This window comes from Protopterus annectens, chromosome 1.part1 (genome assembly GCF_019279795.1).
Source record: "Protopterus annectens isolate FY-2018-M chromosome 1.part1, PAN1.0, whole genome shotgun sequence".
Classification (NCBI taxonomy): Eukaryota; Metazoa; Chordata; order Ceratodontiformes; family Protopteridae; genus Protopterus; species Protopterus annectens.
This window is the reverse complement of record NC_056726.1, coordinates 1,732,261,593-1,732,273,068: the sequence shown is the minus strand read 5'-3', so window position 1 is coordinate 1,732,273,068 and position 11,476 is coordinate 1,732,261,593. Positions and strand designations below refer to the sequence as shown.

Below are 11,476 nucleotides of genomic sequence, written 5' to 3'. Positions count from 1 at the left end.
ATATGCTGCCAGATTGAAGAAACTCCAGCTCTATTCAGTCGCATACCGTCTGCTCAGAGGTGACATGTGCCTGACATACAAGGCCATGTCCAACCCGGAATTAATGGACATGCTCCACCTCAAAAAATCCAAATCTACCAAAACCACTAGAGCAAGCGACTTAAACCTTAGCACGGATATAAATAGGACGTGCTGGAGGGATAGATTTATCACTCAGAGACTCCCTATGCTGTGGAATAAAATCCCGGTCCACGTGAGGCAGAGCACCTCGCTGGCTCTGTTCAAGAGAAATCTTGACCTGTGGATGGGTGATCGTAGGTTTACCCCGGGAATCCTCTCTGTGTCACTGCTGGACAAAGGCACAACAAACTAATGGGTACAGTATTTTTTTCATACAAGGGGTGGCGTAAGCCACAAAACTTTGGGCTAGGCTTATAAATGCCTTAGGGCAGATAGCCTAGTATAAACCTATGAACCTATGAACATACACACATATAACACACGCGCACATATATACACACACACATACATACACACACACATACATACACACACACACACACACACACAGTTGCCTCACAGAAAGAGGTTTTCCGGTTTGATTCTCAGCTGGGGTGCCTTCTGGGTGGAGTCTGTATGTCCTCCCTGCATTCATGTGGGTTTCCTCCCACATTAGGAAGACATTCTTCTGGAGGGTTTCTCCCCAGGCCGCCGCTAAAAATTGGCTTTGTTCCAATTCAGTTAACAAATATTAAATACACATATATATATATTTATATAAAATAAATAAATACATACACATGGGTCCCCTTCAGATTGTCAAATGTCTGGAATGTCAAACACTGATCACAGAGATGAAAACATCAGTTTTTTTAGAACAAATAATTTTCATGGAGAATGCCATAAGGAAACATTCCCATTCACTTCAACTTAAGTGCAGCCTCAGAGCTGGTATATTTAAGAAGCAGGGGGTGTGGGGGCACAGGTGGACATATATTTTTTTTTAATTTAGGTTTTTATTTTCTGAGGTTTCATGCATATGGTCTCGGTCATATCTGGTTTGACGTTCCAGCACTTTGACAGTCTGAAGTAGACCCTTTGACAAAGGGAAATACTGCCAGCCCAGCTACCTGGAATTTTATAAATAAGTATATATCATCTGAGAATATTAATATGATTTATATAGAAGTGTGACAGAAGGAGATACTGCCAGCCCAATTATCTGGAATTTTGTAAGTGGTTATGTGTCATTTGTGAATGCCAACATGCTTCATGTAAGATGCTTGTGCTACAACTGTGTTAGAAATGCATGTTACTTACTGAGCTAAAATGTCACCATAGCATGTCCTGCTTGCTTAGAACATAAATGTAAATAAACTGTTGTAATTGTGTATATGTATATGTTTTCACAGTGGGAATTAGAACATACGAGTGTTAACTTGCAAAACTTCAAGAAAATAGCTGAAATTAAATTGTTTTACAATTGTGCTATAAAAATTATCTTTTGGTTTCAGTCAACAGGAGACAGGATGTCTACACTACGAGACTATGTTGTTTTTTAAGTGTTTTATTGGGCACTTGCGTATCACTGCAACCACACATTCTTGTCAGCACGTTATTTGTGTTATTGAGAAAGGAGTCTTTTTGGACGCCAAGTAGGATCGGTACCGATACCTCTCAACTGTCCCTGATATTGATTCAGGGCTTAGCTCTGTCCTTGTTAATCCCAAACTGGTAACTTTTGAAGAAAAGGTGGTAAATTATATTTAATAAATGTGGTCAGTAATTAGATTAACAAACATGTTTTTACTTCAGAAAACGGATATTAGTTTATTATTTCTGAAGTTAAAAGTACCAATATTTTGTGTCCCTGATTACTATTACCAGATATGACCTGGATTGGTTGAGACTACGGCTATGGCTCTCGGTTACTGCACTCTCCGATGCGTGTTTTTTAAACCATAAGTCATCACAACCAGTTACAACTTTAAATAACTAGTTACATTTTGATGTGTGTGATACCAGCAGTTCCTTTACAGAAAAGGCGTTTAACTTTTGCAGAGAAAACGAAAGTTTGTTTAGTGTAGTAAAACCAATAACAGTCAGTAAATTGCTACATCATTTAAGCGTGCTTTTTTTTTGTACTGTTGCAGCAGTTTATTACATGGGTTTTATTTCATTTAATTTAGGATGTGCTTTCATTTGTTAATAACCTCCAGGTAGATTATCAGTAACTCTATAAAAAAGCCGACATTTAGCTGACTTGCCCAACAAACGAACACCTTCATGTTGGGGAATTTCACAATCAAGTGATACTACTACAGTAACCACGGATAAATGGATGATATCTGGGACATCTGACGAATATGAAGGGTTAAGTGTTAACAGCCACAATTTATGGGAAATACTAGAAACAATCAAAAACTGCCCTATACTACTGATATCCTTGACTTCGAGAGGTAATTATAAAAACTTGTTGTGAAATCTGTCTTGCAAATTATGCTTTGGAACATGGTTGAGATAATACGCAAGTATGTTTTATTGTTTTACATCTTCCAGCAGTTGCAAACATCTGAAGGCTATGTATTGTCACAGAGAGAGATGTTAAATGTGGGTAGTTTCTGACACTGAGGGTTTAGCTTGGGAACTAAAGTCAGGTGACAAAAAGTGAGGTCATCCAAGCTAACCCAGCAGTAATATTTGTTATTAATTTAAGAATTCTCGGGGGGGGGGGGGGGCATTCTGTATTTGTCTTTGACCTGACATCCACTCATTACCACTTCTGCCTGCTTGTTGTTCTTTTAAGTTTTTAGGGCACATTAACTCTTTTAGATTCAGATTTGTGGCTGGTCTGTTTAGAGATATCCAAGCTCTTAGAATACTTGCATACTATTTGGTGACACTGTACAGGCCACTCCTAAAATCCCTTGCTCACGGTCAGACTACCATTTGGATTACAAGTAACATTACACAGTAAGATTGGACACCCTTTGTTAAGGGCCTTAAAAGTAGCGGATAAAGAATGGCTGGTGGCAGTCAGAACTACCTTACAGTCTGGGCAGAAGGGGGCATAACTAGTAAACCTATGCCAGCCTTTCCCAGGAGAGAGAGAGTGTGTGTGTGTGTGTGTGTGTGTGTGTGTGTGTGTGTGTGTGTGTTGGCATATAAATGAAATCTCGGTGTGTGTGTCAGCTACTTGGGCAGGGACATGAAACACTGGTTTGACAGAGAGGGTACTGGAGATCTTGGTTTGGCCACTCAGCTGAGATCTCAATCCTACAGCTGTGCCAGTGGGGAGTCTTTTTGGGGATCTGGAGAAACCAGCCCCAGACTGACTGATCTTGGTGTGCTCTTAAGGAAAATTGCACTATTGTGCGTGTGCTTGTCATCCTCCCAAGGTGTACATTCACCACGGTTGCCAGTTGTGAGGATTGAGGCTCCTTGATTACTGGTAGAGTGTAGGGGCATCACATATTAATTGGTTGGCAGTGGTGGGATATCCACATTACATATTAAATGCCTTGTAGTGGTGGAATATCCACATATTAGGATTCATTGGTGTGGATATTGAATTCATGTAGCCTGTAAACAGTGGTCACTAAAGGTGTTTGCGCTCTCAATCAGCCACACGGTGAACATTTAGAGTTTCATATCACAACTGTTTTATTTTGCTTAGTTAGTCAGGGAGTGCAGGCAAGCATGTCAGCAGAGAAGTATGGCAAGCTGACAAGGAGCCAGTTGGCTGAGATTTGCCAGGCTAAAGGACTAGTGCATGCTAACCACACTAAAGCAGAAATGATTGCAGCCTTGGGCACAGCTGCATCACAGACCAGCAATCAGAACGACAACCAGGCTGGCATCGGAGATGTACAAATCTCAGAAAATGAACAGTTCAACCTTTCCACAGAGGACTTAAAAATCCATCTGGAGTTACAGACACGAACTGGAGGCCAAACGTTTGGACTCTGAATCAACAGAGAGATGGCAACAGGAGAAACAAATGGAATTAAAAGCAGCAGAGAGACTGAGACGTTTAGAAGCTGAAGAGAATGAGAAGCAGAGACAACATGAAAAGGCGAAGCTGACTCTTCACCAGAGTTATGGAGGTAATAGGGAAGGAAGTAACTGAACCGCAGAAGCAACAAAAGTCAGTAAATTTCTTCCACAATTTGCAGAGGGAGATAATTTTGACAGTTTCATTCGTATGTCTGAAAGGGTACGTAAACAGTGTAATGCTGACCAAGGGCTCTGGGCATGGTTCCTTACCCCCTTACTCCATGGTAAAGCTGTAACCGCTATTTCTAAATTGTCTGATACTGACTGCTTAAATAATAACACAGTCAAAAATTCTTTGTTAGAATGCCTTAAGTTAACACCTGAAGCTTATAGAAAAAAGTTTTGTGAGCAAAGACGCAAGGCAGATGAAAAGTGTGTGAATATATTGCTGAACTAAGCACTTATTTTCATAGCTGGGTGAGTGGATGTCAGGTCACCACTTCTGAAGGGCTGGCAGACCTTTTGGTGAGGGAAGAAGCCCTTAGCACTTTGCCTGAGGACATGAGAATCTGGTAAGCTGATAGGCAATGCAATACTGCAGATGAGTTGGTGAAGGGACAACTATACCTAGCAAGCAGGGCAACACTGCACAGGAAAGGGATACCCAGTGGAGAACCAATGGGGGGGCAGCCTAGACTGCCCCAACAGTGTTCGCCAAAGCCACTAGCCCAAGTACACGTCCAGAACCAAGGGTAAAATGCTTTAAATGCAACCAGTGGGGGCAATGTAGCATATAGATGTCCATGGTGGCAAGGTGGGTAAAAAAAGGGGGAAGAGCGAGTAAGTGGAAAAGACAGAATGCCAGCAATAAGTTGTCCCGAGACAACAAGAGTACCAAACTACTACAAGAGGGTATATCCAATTTTAGTAAATGGGAAAGAGGCCATGGCTAAGAAAGAAACGGCCTCTGACCTAACCATTGTGAAGCATCCAATGGTTAAAGAGGAGCACTACTTGCTTGGGCAGTCTACTCCAGTCAGAGCTTTAGGAGGGACCCCATTCCACATACCTTTGGCTAGGGTTCACCTTGACTGGGAGGGTAGAAGAGGAAGCCAGTAAGTAGGTGTGATCGAGGATATCCCTGCAGACGTCCTGATAGGGAATGATGTTGATAATGCAGTACCTTGTGTGTATGCAGTTACATGCAGTCACGCTTGGACAAGCATGTGGGTCTGGTAGCCTGGGGGAGACCCACACTTGCAGCCAGGAGTAGTGAGTTGGTTACTTCAGGGAGGGAGCTACCCTGTGGTAGTGACACCGAAGGTGAGCCACAGCTACTTGTGGGTACTGATGTTCCCTTGGACAGAGTGACTGCAAGAGCAGAGGTGAGTAGTATTACCCATTCCGACAGAGAGGCACCGCTGTCAAAGAATACCAGACTTCCTGTGGAAGAGGAGGTGGGAAGGGTTACCAAGAGAGTGTTCAGACAGGCTCAGCTCTCAGACCCTACATTACAAGGCCTGAGGGAGGCAGCTAGTGATGCACCTGATTCTCAAGAGAAGTGGGATCTGTATACTGGGACAAAGGGTTACTGTAACAGAGAGGGGACCTCTAAGAGAGGGTTAGAGGGTGAGAGAAAAAAAGCAATTGGTAGAGCCCAGAGCCTACAGTCTGGCACTTCTAGCCATAGCCCATGATATTCCCTTTGCAGGTTATATGGACATAAAACATACAAAGAGATGTATTATGTAGAACTTTTATTGGCCTGGGATTTCCAGAGATGTAATAAGGTACTGCAGGACCTGTGAGCAGCACCAAAAGGTAAGCAAGGCAGGAGACAAGGTGAAAGCTCCTTTGATGCCTTTGCCTGTGATTGAGGAGCCATTTCAGAGGGTTGCTCTGGATATTTTGGGGCCTCTGAGTACCCCAAGATCCACAGAGAAAAAAGTATATTGTAGTGGTAGCTGATTATGCTACCCGATACCCTGAAGTGGTGGCTCTATCCTCCACTGAGGCAGAAAAGGTGGCAAATGCTTTGTTAGAGATTTTCAGCAGGGTAGGTTCCCCAAAAGAAATATTAACTGACAGAGGTGCCAAGTTCATGTCAGACCTGCTGGCTTGTCTGTGGAAGTACAGTGGGGTGAAGCACCTAAAGACCACCCCATACTATCTCCAGACTAATGGGCTTTTGGAGAAGTTAACCTATTCACTAAACTCCACGGTAAGGGGATTTGCAGAGTAGTTCAAGAGGGAGTGGGGGATTTGCAGAGCAGTTCAAGAGGGAGTGGGACAAATATTTAACCATTTTTTTGCTTACAAGGAAGATTCACAGGAAACCCACAGGTTTTTCACCCTTTGAGTTGCTGTATGGGCATAGGGTGAGGGGACCTCTAGATCTGACTTGTGATGAGTGGGAGGGTGAGTGTGAATCCCACAAGGAGTCTGTTGTGGCATATGTCCTAAATCTCAGGATAAGGCTCAGGGAACTCATGGGCTTGGCCCAGGAGAACCTGGCCGAAGCCCAACTGCAGAAAAAGGTCTGGTATGACAGGAATGCTCGAGCTAGAGAGTATGCTGTAGGGTAGCAGGTTATGGTTCTCATTCCTGTCTGACACAACAAGCTGGAGGCAGCTTGGGAGGGGACCTTTCAAGGTGGTAAAGAAGGTCAGTGATGTTAACTACATGGTATAACTGCTAGACAGGAGGGCAGGGGCATAAATTGTACCATGTAAACATAATGAAACCTTACCACGACAGGGAGGCCCTTGTGCTGAGTATTTGCAGTACAAGGCAGGAGGAGTCTGAGGGGGGATCTATGGCTACAAGGAGTCAGCCAGGAAAATCCCAAATTACTATGGTGGAGCCGAGGCTTGCAGGCATGTGAGGGGACAGTGCAGCACTGTACTGGGGTCAGCAATGCCAAGGCAGCTGGAATCTCAAGATAGGGAATGGGGCAAGGTATTCCCAGATAGGCTCACCCTCTCAAGCAACATTTCTCAAGGGTCACTTGAAAAACTAGCCAAAGGGAAATACTGCAAGCCCTGCTAGCTGGAATTTTGTAAATAATTCTATGTCATTTGTGAATATTAATATGACTTACATAGAAATGCAACAGAAGGAGATACTACTAGCCCAGCTATCTGGAATTTTGTAAATAAGTACAAGTTATTTGAGAATATTAACATGATTTATATAGAAGTGTGACAGAAGGAGATACAAAATTCCAGATAGCTAAGCTGGGAGTAAGTGATTTTGTGTGTCATTTGTGAATGCCAACCTGCTTCATGTAAGATGCTTGTGTTGGAACTGTATGTTATTTACATAGTTAAAATGTAACCATAGCATGCCCTGCTTGCTTAGAACAGAAATGCATATAAACTATTGTAATTGTGTAAATGTACATGTTTTAACAGTGGGAACTAGAAGAGGTTTAACTTGCAAAACTTCAAGAAAATAGTTGAAATTGAATTGTTTTACGATTGTGCGATAAAAGTTATCTTTCGGGTTCAGTCAACAGGACACATGATGTCTACACTAGGGGCTCTGTGTTGTTTTGTAAGTATTCTATTGTTTTATGTCTTCTAGCAGATGCAAACATCTGAAGGGTACGTATTTTCACAGAGAGATGGACACTGGGGGTTTAGCTTGGGAATTAAAGTCAAGTGATAAAAAGTGATGTCATCCAAGATAACCCAGCAGTAATATTTGATATTAATTTAAGAACTCTGTGTGAGAGAGAGGGCATTCTGTATGTCTTTGACCTGACAACATCCACTCATCACCACTTCTGCCTGATTGCTGTTCTGTAAGTAAGATTTTAAGCCAAAGTAACTATTTTAGACTCAGATAGGGATATAGTAAAGTACAGCTTTGATGTTTTCTTCATTTGAGATGGTCCTGCAATGGTGTTTCAAATATTTCCTGTGATGAGTATTGTCTTTATCTTTTATTTTTAAATATATTTAAACCGTTCAATTGTGGCTGGTCTGCTTAGAAATATTTAAGCTTTTAGAGTACTTGCATACTATTTGGTGACACTGTACGGACCACTCCTAAATAGCCTTGCTCTTTGTCAGACTACCATTTGGATTAATAGTAACAATACACAGTAAGATTGGACACCCTTTGTTAAGGGCCTTAAAGTAGCTGATAAAGAGTAGCTGGTGGCAGTTGGAACTACATTCTAGTCTGGGCAGAAGAGGGCGTAACTAGTAAACCTGTACCAGCTTTTCCCAGGAGTGTGTGTGTGTTGGTATATAAATCAAATCTCAAACAGTGTGTGTGTCAGCTACTTGGTGAGGGACATAAAGCACTGGTGGACAGAGGGTACTGGAGATCTTGGTTTGGCCACTCAGCTGAGATCGCAACCCTATAGCTGTGCCAGTGGGGAGTATTATTGGGATCTGGAGAAAGAGGGAGAAACCAGCCCCAGATTGACTGTGATCTCTGTGTGCTCTTACAGGAAACTGTGTTTTACTGCATGTGTACTCATCCTTCCAGTATGTACGTTTCCCACTATTGCCAGTGGTGAGGAGTGAGGCTCCTTGATTAATGGGCTAGTGCTGGGGCATCACAGACCCATATAACAAACTCAGTATGATCTTAACTACTCTACTGTCACTACACACAAAAATATTTACCTAAAACATTCATATCTCCTTATGTTACTGCAGACTGTGTTTTGTGCAAAGTGGGAAGGTGCATGCTCTAGCACTGTATGCACTGTGTTTTTTGCATGTTACACGCCCAAGTACTTTTTCCCCTAACATTTGTGTTCTGTAAATTGGGGTGTGTAGGGGGCATCAGACCTCTGATGTGTACTTCAGCACTGTGAGCACCGAGTTTTGTTATAGTTACTGTGCATTCCCTTGTACATCCGCTGCAGCTTCTGACATAATAAAACTACATTTTACTATGATCTGGTGACTCACTGTTCCATTAGAAGCTGCAGGGATAGTAGCCCCCTTAATTTATTAATTCAGCATTGTGCAAAACATTTAATATCAGTTTTAATCATAAAATGAAACATTTCTATTATCACAATCCTGTCTTGAGTTCATCAAAATATATGTGGATCAATGCTGACTATATTTAGGTGATCATACTGCCACCTTGCCATCGGCACATACAATAAATGTCAATAGCACAAAAGGTAGCGCACTTGCTTTTGGTGCAGAAGATTGTGGAGTCTGAAAAGACACCAGGTAAATGGAATGCTAACACTGCAGTGCAGCAATGGAGGGGGGGGGGGGGCTGCACTCTTCAATATGTTGTCCTTCTTAAGAGAAGTTAAACCGATGCCCCATTTGCCTGATTTGGTGGTAACAGGCACCTAATGAAGGAGTAGGGGATGTTCCCCAATGCCCTGGCCAAATTTCCCCATGTAGCACAAATACCCAGAGTCCCCCTGAAAAGAGGCTACTAACCTAGTGGGACTGACTTGGTCAACAAAGGATGGATGAATAAAGAAATACATACATGCACAAATAAAATCAGTGTTGTCAGCAATGACATTTGCATGTTTGCCAGTCACTGCTATCAATCAATGAACTCAAGTCTAAACCTGATCAAACATTAAGAGGGTACTATAAAGAAATACCACCCACCTTTCTTCACTTAAATCAGAAGCTCACAGGATGCTACTAAGCTAATGACCACTAGGGCCCTTACAAGCCTAGCCAGCCACCATCTGGGCTCCAAGTATCGTGGGTGTCTATATGGTGGGGAGGTAACTAAGGATTTAAGAGGGGGATACTTAGGATTGACAGCTTCTGTCCAGAAGGGTAAGTCTACAATTTCCCAACCAATTGTCAAGATTTTGTTTGAAATAGGGTCAAAGATGAACTCTGTTTTACATGGATGGGGAGCCTATTCCATAGTGCAGGGATCCTTTGGGACATATCTGTCGCTCCATTACATTCTGTTTATGTCACAAGTGAAGTTCAGATCCCTGGATCTAGTGCTTCTGGTGCTGTCTGCTTTGTGCATGTGCAACAGATCCATCAGGGCTGGGTCTGAAGGAGCCCTGTAAGCGAGGGAAAGATCTCCTCTCAGCAGCCTATAGGAGACTGAATATAGAGGCAGAGCCTTTACGTGATCAGTGTAGTTCATGATATTCATGCCCTGAATTCTCCTGGTGAGCAGCCTTTGTGGGCATTCCAACTGTTGGACGTGTTTGGTTAGATGCATGCCAAAGAAGGCACTGTCTTCAGTTATAGCCCAAGTCCAATGGCACTATATGTGAAAGCTTATATCAATTTCCACACCTGCTACTACAATCTATATTAAGCATTAAACATTTAATAATGGACTCCCATAAAAACATAGTCCAGTTCAGCACTGTCAGCAACATGGCCATCTATCTACTGACTGGAATTAGTAATGCATCAGCTGCTTGATGAGCACCAGATACAGATTAAAAACAAACACATGAATGAGCTTAAATGCAGCAAATGGCAACACCACAGTTAAACAAGGTGGTTGTCACCAATAAAAAAAAGTGTACATACCCCCTAAACTGTCACTCAGAATACACTGCTTTCACATTAGTATCTTTCACAAATAGCAAGACTGACACTGCCCAGGACATCAAAGAACCTGTAAACAACAGTTGCAATATAAAACTTTACATAACATGTTAAAAGTAAAGTAATGCTCAACTAAAAGCAGCTTCTTTTTGACAAGAAAAACAACCGCCAAATGTGTACATTTTTAAAGGAATATGAAGTAATGTTTATAGAGGCGTTCATTTAAAAAAAATGTCAAGCAGCAATATAGTGCTGTGAGTGTAAAATGAAATTTCTGCCTACACCCCCACTTCCATTACGTAACATGTTGAAGATAGCATCTCACTTTTAAGTTCAGCAAAAGCGTTTCTTAAAATCTGCTGATACCGGCCGTGGTTCGAAATCAAAATCTGCGCATAAACTTTATTTCAGAGAACTACTTATTTTATCCCAGTCGGCACTTTCATCATTTACCTCTCGTGAGACACTACAGCAAGTACCGAAGGATTGAAATAGCTACAAACATACTTACTTCAGAAGAATTGCTGCAGCAACGATAGGTCAACGAATCAAACTACTTTTCCGCAATCCAATTCCTGCACAACCACATAAACACTCCGTATAGTTTCCGCAGAAAGAAAGGAAGGGGTAATAATGGAAGCTCACACTTGTGACAGTTCGCTTCTGCCGTACCAGTATCGGATGACGTGGCCAAGCAACTGATTCCTGTATCTACTGGCCAGATTTTCACTTCCTATTTTGGGTCTTTTCCTAACTAAATAGTGAGATACATTTCAGTTTCAGAATTCATATCTTAAAGTGCGCGCTAAGACAAATCATTTTACTCTAACAACTTTCCAAGTTTATAACAGGGATATTTAAAAGCTATCCCTATTTTTGGGCTTTTGTCCCCACCTTCCAATAATTTTGGATGTGTCCAGATTTGTTGCGATAATGAGGTTGAGAGGTATTAC

The 11,476-nt window shown here is 42.1% G+C and overlaps 1 protein-coding gene across 2 annotated transcripts in view; it reads right to left on the bottom strand.

Annotated features, from left to right (window-relative positions):
• The window catches only part of DHDDS (dehydrodolichyl diphosphate synthase subunit), a 1,104,913-nt gene extending 1,093,716 nt beyond the window's left edge, over window positions 1–11,197 (bottom strand). Inside the window, exons 1-2 of one of the 2 annotated variants that reach the window (XM_044084203.1) lie at window positions 11,035–11,197; window positions 10,506–10,593 (exon numbers count right to left, since the gene is read on the bottom strand). The gene's annotated coding sequence lies outside the window, so the exon portion shown is untranslated. The remainder of the gene's footprint in view (window positions 1–10,505; window positions 10,594–11,034) is intronic. The other variant, XM_044084194.1, reaches the window with a different exon arrangement.
• Between the last annotated feature and the right edge of the window lie 279 nt (window positions 11,198–11,476).